Source organism: Vipera berus, assembly GCF_964194415.1.
Source record: "Vipera berus genome assembly, chromosome: 8".
NCBI classification, from domain to species: Eukaryota; Metazoa; Chordata; class Lepidosauria; order Squamata; family Viperidae; genus Vipera; species Vipera berus.
In genome coordinates, this window is record NC_138211.1 from 13,332,747 (window position 1) to 13,342,158 (window position 9,412).

Below are 9,412 nucleotides of genomic sequence, written 5' to 3' on the forward strand. Positions count from 1 at the left end.
GGAAAGATTGAGGGCAAGAGAAGAAGGGGACAACAGAGAATGAGGTGGCTGGATGGAGTCACTGAAGCAGTAGGCGTGAGCTTATATGGACTCCAGAAGATGGTAGAGGACAGGAAGGCCTGGAGGAACGTTGTCTATAGGGTCGCGATGGGTCGGACACGACTTCGCAGCTAACAACAACAAACCACAGGATGACTGAGTATCAACTGTAAATGTGGCATGTCAGAATGCTGATAACAGGTCCAGAAACTGGGACAAACGTATCAAATAATGCCTAGACAGCCGTGGCTACTGGTTTGGAGAGCAAGATATGGACAAGATCTGAAAAGAGGTAGTTTTTTTAGACTTTCCTGCCATTTCCTGGCTGAGTTTTTGAAGTAGCTCAAAGAGCTGGCAAAAATTTCTGACACTAAAGTTCCTTGAATGGCTTCTTTATATTGGAGAAAGGATTTTCTGTTGATTTAGTCTATGTTAGTGAAGACTCACAGCAGGAAGAAAAGGGGGTGGGGGGAAACCCTGGTATTTCCTTTGTGAAACTAAAGAGCCAATTTGTCTTAGAATATATGCAGAGTTCATTTCTTCCTGAGGGTGAATAAACATGGCCCTGTCCACAAGCTAGCAGTTAGATAATAATAGTTTCACCTCAGAAGGGTGCAGTTTTTCACTGTAGGCAATCTGAATGCATTCAAGCCTGAATGTCTTGCATTTCCTTTATTAGAAATGACTTAATGCATAAAGACTCCACCCTGCATTGCGACATTTAGAAGCCTATCTAAGAAGTTAATTTAGTGCTTCCCAAACCTGGGTAAATTACTCCAAAATAAACTATTTTTTTTCCTTTGGACAGCAACACATGAACCCATTACCCAGTCCCAAAAGGGACATTTAAATAAGATAAGCGGTAAAAAGGATTTTCTGATAAGCGATTCCTGTGCGTTTAAGGGTAAATTTTGCCCAATAAGAACTGAGAAGATCTTAGTCTTTATGATCCTTGACCTATGATTACAATGGATATAACATTTTATTGATGTATATTAAATTTAAAAATCTATTTTGCTGACATGAGGAAATCTAACAGGGACAAAAAGTCACCAACTGACCATTGAAGCCCAGTATGTTTTACATTTATGAAGTTGAAGCATGCAAAAGACTGTATATTTGCCTGAAATTAAATATTGTTGTATAACTCTGGGGTGTAAAGCAGAGGTCCTCAACCTTTTGGGCACCAGGGACTTGTTCCGTGGAAAGAGATTTTCCCACAGACCGGAGAGTGCATGGTTTTGCGTGCTTCCTGCATCCCATGGATGGGGCTTTGCTTGTTTGTGCGGACCAGTTGCTGGTATGCCCCAGACCGGTGCTGGTCCATGGACCGGGGGGGGGGGGTTGTGGACACCTGGTGTAAAGGACATACAGCAGCCCAATGTCTGGAGGCTGCAAAAGTTTGGATGGGATGAATCAAGTAATAACCTAAGAAGATGCAGCTGCTATTTGTTCTTTGAAGTCTTCAGTGTTGTTTCAGGGTAGGGTATACTTGAGGAAGCATTTCAGAGACTTTGAGATCGCAGGGCCCAGCAGCTATTAAATGGGCAGATGGAGGTTGTAGCCATCAGGACCTTTTCCTAACTCAAGTTTGGTGCACCAGTTTTGGTCCCAACTGAAGCAAGAGGACCTAGAATCATAGGGCTGGAAGGGTCTTGCATGTCTTCTAGTCCAACCCCCTCCCCAAGACAGGAGACCTTACACCAACCTAGACAATGGTTGTCAATCTTTTCTTGAGAACCACTAACATTGGCGCTCCCTCAACTCCAGCAGGCAAGCTGTCACTCATGCCATCATTACCACCCACCTGACTGCTGCAATGTGCTCCACATGGGTTTGGCTTTTAAGATGCTTTGAAAGCTTCCCTTGGTCCAGAATGCAATGGCCTGTTGTTGGCACATAGGTAGCCATCAACATGGCCATATCAGAACTGTCCTTCAGGCCCTGAGCTGTCTTTCTGTTAATTTCAAAACTATTCAAAATCCTTGTTCTCAATCTTTTCAAGCCATGCTAACTCTGCCCACAGTCTGGAGTTCGATCCTGACCTGCTCATCTTTCCATCTTTCCGAGGTTGGTAAAATGAGGACACAGATTGTTGAGGGCAATAGGCTGACTGTGTAAACCTCTTAGAGAGGGCTGTAAAGCACTGTGAAGCAGTATATAAGTCTAAGGGTTATTGCTATTGCTATTAATCTTTCTCTCTAAAGTTACATCATGATTCTCTTTCTATAATCCATAATGTCTAATCATCAAAGCCAGTCTGTAAATCGCAACTTAATTTTTTTTCATTTTTTCATTTTTTACCATTTTCCATACTGCATCTTCTTCAGTATCTGCTTTAGTTTTGACACTTCTGATTCAAATTTCAGGGTTATTTCAGAGAGCTTCAGGGACGGAACTATGTGATTTTGTTTATATTTTTATTCTAGATATTTACTGTATTTCCGTTGATGTATGCAAACTGCTGAGAACAGTCTGATTGCAACAGAGTATTCCAGTAAGTAAATCAATAAACATTATGACATGTAAATTCAACTTTATTTGAACCATCAGTCATATTCTCCATTTTCCTCCTGAGGCCATATTAATTACAAAAAATTGAAAACGAAGAACTCTTACCAGGCACGTTAGCCAGTTTAACAGTAAATCTACTTCTTTGTCTTCTTACGTCATTCTATTCGTATTGGTTGGTTTTATTTATCCATTGGAGAGTTTAGCAGCAACAGCACAATTTAACTTACAGGACTTAGAGCTCCAATGTTTTATATCATAATGTTACTAATATTAAATTTCACTTAACTGCTGAAGTGGTTGTAATCCTTTGTATTGGGATTGCGTTTTAACCCGATGTCTGATGGAAATAAGAATTTGTTGTCAAAGCTGTCTTCCCAGAAGGGTAAATTTAATCATCCTTTTCAACTCAAGGCCTGGTTATTTATAGCTCTGAATCTGTCACTGCTATATGTATATGTAAAGGGATTTTTGTATATGAAGTTGAATACAGAGCTTTCTTCAGCTAAATGGAAATTCTTCCTCAGGACCTGGATTACCTAGACAAGACCTTTCTTGAGGACATTTCACAGTAGTTAATGTAATGTCTAAAGATTTGGACCATACCATCTGCTGCTGATTTCTGCCACACAGTGTGGAAAAAGGCGTGGTTGTGACTGTCCACATTTTGCCCAGCAAAGTTTATATTGTAAAACAGAGGTCCCCAACCTTTTGGGCACCAGGGACCGGTTCCGTGGAGAGAGGGTTTTCCACGGACCGGAGGGGGTGTGGTTGTGTGCGCTGCCTGCATCTCGCGGATGGGGTTTTGCTTGTTTGTGCGGACCGGTTGCTGGCGTGCTGAGGCCTGGTATCGGTCCACGGACCTGGGGGTTGGGGACCGCTGTTGTAAAGGATTCTCATGCCTAAATTATGTGCTTATAGTTTTGCTATAGCCTACCCTTAGTCAAAGCTGAGAAATGATAGGGTGCTACAGCAGGATGGCGACTATTAACAAGGGCCTGTGAAATCTGTAGGATGGCAGATATGGACACAAAATGATTATGAGCCTGAACTTATAAAGATCCTGGAGAAAGGACAGAATCATGAAAAAAGCATGTTAGCAATTCCTTCCTGGCAGCACCAACCCCACTTATGGGCAGATATGAAAGATGCTTTTCAAAACACTCATTGATTGGAAGAAACTAATATACTTAAGTTCTTCAGGTATTATCCCTCCTCCAACTTGTTGTTTTATTAACTCCTAAGAGCAATATCCTGCAATTGTGGCTTTGCACAGAAGGCCACAGTAATAAAGCTGGACAGGTAGCCCTGAAACCTTAACTTATATAGCTTGCAGGAAAACCTAGTCCATTTGGGATGATTTGGCAAACTGGTTAATCAAACCATAGCGCATTCAGCAATCCAGGAGATGTATGTATGAACTCTGGGCTCTTGTCACTGTGCCAGCATTGTGGTAATATTTTAGATTGGTTTATTTGAGCTCCTCTTTCAGAACTTAAACTCTTTTGGGTTGTTGAGTTGAAGGGATTTGTCGACTCCTTCTATCCCACAATCATCTTTCAGGTATTTTGCCAAGTCTCTCAGCTTCTTTCAAAAAAAAAAGACAAATGCAGGTAAACGCCAGTATCGATGGCTTCTCCCCACCTCCTGTTACGTACCTGCTCGTTTTGAAGCAGGAGGTCCTGTACTTTGAAGAGGAACTGGTGGAAAGAACAGCCAACCAGGTGAAAAGTGTGCTTGGGAGTTTCGGTGTTTACACACTCATAACATTAAAGGGTGTGGTTCTCTTTGATTTAAGAGAGAGCAAACATATTCATTTATGCATGGATTACTAAACGGTGATTTGACTGCTTTCTGTCCATTCTAAGAGGGAGCCCTCTTTCTTACAGAGGTATAGCTTAAAAGGTAAATGATCTCTTCTCCTGGGCAAACCCCCCCCCAAGACAAGATTGCTACAGTGAATGGGAAAACCTCTGTCAATCACTATATCCGGGGTGCAGGAACAAATGATGATATCCCCCAATCCCTAGCTCACCACCCTTACCCATTTAAAATTGTTCTTTCTAAGACTTTCCAAGCAAGTGGTCTCTGCTGCTTTGTTCCAGTTTGGCTGCAGCTTCAGTCCCAATACAGATAATTTTACCATTGGTCCATTAGGTCAATGACCTAGTCTAAAACCAAGATGTTAATGCACTATTCAAAGTGCATATGCCAACCATTTTTCTTCTGCTTGGGCTGGGTGGAGAGTGCTCCCAATACTTTCCCACCCCATGCCCATAGTACCACAATCCTCCTCCTCCCCCTCCCCCTCCTCCTCCCCCTCCTCTTTCTCCTCCCCCTTCTCTCCTCCTCCTCCTCCTCCTCCCCCTTCTCCTGATTGACTAGCGGCCAGGGGTAGGCAACCTTGGCTCTTTTATGACTCGTGGACTTCAACTCCCAGAATTCCTGAGCCAGCACTGGCTCAGGAATTCTGGGAGTTGGAAGTCCACGAGTCATAAAAGAGCCAAGGTTGCCTACCCCTGGACTAGCCTTACTCTTTTCCTCTGTATCCTATCCAGCTATAGGATGTGCTGCCTCTTGGCTTATCACCCTACTTTCTGGAATGTCTTTTCTGGAAAACTATTGCTTCACTGTAGTCCACCAATCTCTCTTCCTCCGCCTCTTCTCTCATAACGGGGGACCTCTGGAAAATCCAAATTCTACAGATCTTATTGGGAACCTGGAAAACATGTACTATGTAAAGAGATAAACCATTTTTGCATTATAGGAATATGTCACCAGGAACCAAGTTTAGGTGAACAGAGGCTTTTTACTTGTTCTAGTTCACACAGGTCTGCATCAGTTCCATTCCATGCAGACCCTCCCTACAATCATTTCCTGGCAAATCACAAATTTACAGAATATAGATTTGAGGTACCTCAGCTAGGATGCCAGTGTGGTTGTTCTTAAATATGTACAACAGGCCCACGTGAGATTAGTTTTTATCTTGTTTTTAATGTCTGAAAACAAGGAAGTAGGACTAGCGGACTGACTGATTCTTATTTGCAAGTGGAGGATGGAGCAAGTGATTACAGAATAAGCAAAGGCGGTGTTAAGAAGTGTTGGTGAAGAACACGTGGGCGGCCTGCAGAAGCTAAAAGAACGTACAAGCTGAGAAGTTCAGACACAGCTTTGTTATTGATCTGAAAGAAGAACAGAGCCATAGCTGGAAAGGCCCGGAAATACTTAGGTAACATGCAATTAAATCTAGCTCTACCTGGTGACTTCTAAAGAATCTGCTGAGATGACTCATCAACATCATTATAGTCTCTTTCACAGGAAGAAAAGTCTCCAGAAATTGCAAAGCAGTTTTCTTATGTAGTGTTGATGTAAAAAGCAAAGCTGAGCTGAGTGGATGAATGGATAAAGTTTGGGTGGACCAATATAACATGTTTGTATTCTTGGTGAGTTCCATTCTCCCATTAAACACTTAACATGCAACATCAGGTATAGCTGGACACTTGAGGCAGCGTCCTTTGGGGGTCCCAGTTCCTACCACTACCCTTCTTTTTAAAAACTTTTTAAAAGGTCCAGGTAGTCCTCGACTTACGACCACAACTGAGCTCCAGATTTCTTTTAAGCAAGACAGTTGCTAAGTGAGCTTTGCCCCATTTAACCCTTTTTTCTTGCCACAGCTGTAAAGTGAATCATTTCAGGTGTTAAGTGAATAACCGGGTTGTTAAGTGAATCTGGCTTCCCCATTGACTTTGCTTGTCAGAAGGTCACCAAAGGTGGGTCACGTGACCCGGGGACACTATGCAACGGTCATAAATGGGAGCCAGTTTCCAAGCGTCTGAATTTTGATCACGTGACCATGGGAATGCTGCAACAGTCTTAAGTGCAGAAAAAGGATCAAAAGTCACTTTTTTCCAGTGCTGTTGTAACTTTGGACAGTCCCTAAATGAACTGTTGTTAAGTCGAGGACTACCTGTGCTGTGTCCCTCCGTGGTCTTGCCTCCCACCGTATAAAAAGGTAAAGGTAAAGGTTCCCCCGCACATGCGTGCTAGTCGTTTCCGACTCTAGGGGCCGGTGCTCATCTCCGTTTCAAAGCCGAAGAGCCAGCGCTTGTCCGAGGACGTCTCCGTGGTCACGTGGCCGGCATGACTAGACGCCAAAGGCGCACGGAACGCTGTTACCTTCCCACCGGAGTGGTCCCTATTTTTCTACTTGCATTTTTACGTGCTTTCGAACTGCTAGGTTGGCAGAAGCTGGGACGAGTAACGGGCTCTCACTCTGTTACGCGGCACTCGGGATTCGACCCGCCAAACTGCCGACCTTCTGATCGACAAGCTCAGCGTCCTAACCCACTGAGCCACTGCGTCCCTTCCCACCGTATACAAACCACAAAAAATCTGTCCTGATTTATATGTCATGCATTACAGGTTGCTTGGCAAAAAGTTAATGAAGTACATGACAAGGAAGGGAGGAAGCAATAGTGTTGATTTGGTTGTGATTTGGTTTTTAAAACGGGGAGGGGAGTTCCTTGGCATTTGTTTACTTCCAGAACTCTCCAAAGTGTAATGGAAGCCCCACCTGCTGAAATCTCTTCAACACAACTGTTAAAAAGCAGACATCAAATCCTTGACATGTGGGAGAAGAACTAAGGGCAAAGGTTGGTTAATGTAGTAATCATTGAAGCAAATGGATCCTCCTGCTCAAATCCAGCATAGCTCTCCTTAGGCTGTTTGTATGTCCATATTTGCAAAATGGGCAATAAACACTAGCTTCATATGGAATGGAAGGGAAGCTAAAGTCAGAAATAATTACGAACAAAACAAAATTTGGGACCGTTCAGACATGTCCGTGATCCAAAAAAGAAACACACACATTTTAATTATTCACATTCAATATCTTTCCAAAATAGCATTTCTAAAAATGAAGGTGGTATAGATTAAAGATGTTAATATTATTAGTACATGACAATCAGATCTGAGTTGATTTATCCTTCAAACACTTAGGTTTAAAGCTTTTCTGCCCCATACACTTTTCAGCCAAAGTAATTTTCCTGTCTTTTAAAGCTTACTAATTCAATAAAAAATGTGTTTTGCTTTTCTATCACTTTGCAAAAAAGATCCTCTTACGTTCCTATGGATATCTGCCTGTGTCAAATAGGATGATCCCATGCATGTCTCTACTTTGTTGCTATACCAGATGCACCCATATATTACATTAAGCCATTTTGTTAGTGCTTGTTTATTCAACTTTGTGCGGCAGCTGAAGAATGTGCTTTGGGAGTGGGACAGTTAAAGAAAACCAGAAAGTTTATATTTCAGTTTGCATTCCTGCTCAGCTGCAAAGCTGTATCTAAAGTTATTGCCTTCCTTTATTTCTTAAGCAACCTGCAATAGGGTGCAATTTTTCATGTTTCCTACAGAGATCCAGTTTGGTGTAGTGGTTAAGGCAGAGGTCCCCAACCTTTTGGTACCAGGGACTGGTTCTGTGGAGAGATGTTTTTCCACAGACCCGGAAGGTGCGTGGTTTTGTGTGCTGCCTGCATCCCACAGATGGGTCTTCGCTTGTTTGTGCAGACCGGTTGCTGGGTTAAGGCACCCGGCTGGAAACCAGGTGACTGAGTTCTAGCCTCCACTTAGATAGAAAGTCAGCTGGATGACCTTGGGCATTTCAGATTCCAATTTCCTCTCCCACAGCTATGATACAATGGATTTATTTGGTAGTGGTCCACACTGCAACAGAGCAGATGGTTCTAATTTATTTACTGATGCTCACCTCTGACGGTAGCATTTACATGTGGAATGGAGGGTTCTACCAAAAAAAAGAGAGAGAGAGAGAGAGAAAGAGGTTGCACCATCTCCCTTCATGGCCTCCTTTGGTGGTCATGTCCATACACCTTCTTCAAACCATTTTATAGTATTTCTAGGCTCCTTAATAAGCTTGATTGACACTCATCTTGGCAATCAAACCCTATTGTTAGGAGCATCCTTAAGATCATCGGGTGACTCAGAGGAAATCGCAGTTCAAATAGTTTCCCAGCTTATTCTGTGGGCTGTGAATGGTGATTTTCTTACTAATCATTTGCTCCTATGCTCCTCCCCTCTTCATTCCCTCTGCTGTCTCAGAATCAGCTTCCCTAATTTGCTAACAACTTTTGTAATTCTTCATATTGGGAAAGGGGAGGGGAGGCATCTCTAGATTTCAAGGATTACAAAACGCTGCCATTGCTTCTTTAGCATTTGAAGTCCACCTGCAGTCTTGCTGGTAAGTATTGATCCTGCAGTACTGCCTTAGGCTTTCCTTTATAAGAGTGATGTTTCAAACAAACAGAAAAAGACTCTTTCCCTCCAGAAACTAGTGTTTTACGTATGTAGGAGAGTTGATTATAAAGAGTGCAATGGAGTACACTAAATCGTGACTTCAATTGGAAGAAGGTCCTAGGTATGGAGGTTTAAGATCTCTGTTAAGATGACTTGATTAGATTTTTTGTTTTTTTAGATTAGAAAGAGAAAAATTAACAAAAACAAATACTTTAAGATGGGAAAAAGAAAAAAGTACTATAAAAATAGAGAGGAAAGAAGGAAGGATGGATCTGTTCTGGAGAACTCAGAGAACTATGCAATCAGAGTAATTTGTGTTCTCACTTCAGATATCAAACAAAGCCATAATTAGCTTGTTTGCGAGATGAAGAAGAATGATTTAGTTGAGAACTATTAGCCGTGCAACTTCCCTTGCACTAGGTTTATCATCGTACAAATTCATAATTTGAGCTTAGTATTTTGTGTTAACCTAGCTGACCTTGGTTTATTCCATGAGCCATGATTAAACAAAACTTAATGCGATGTGTGAACCAGTCACAACCTGTTCTCT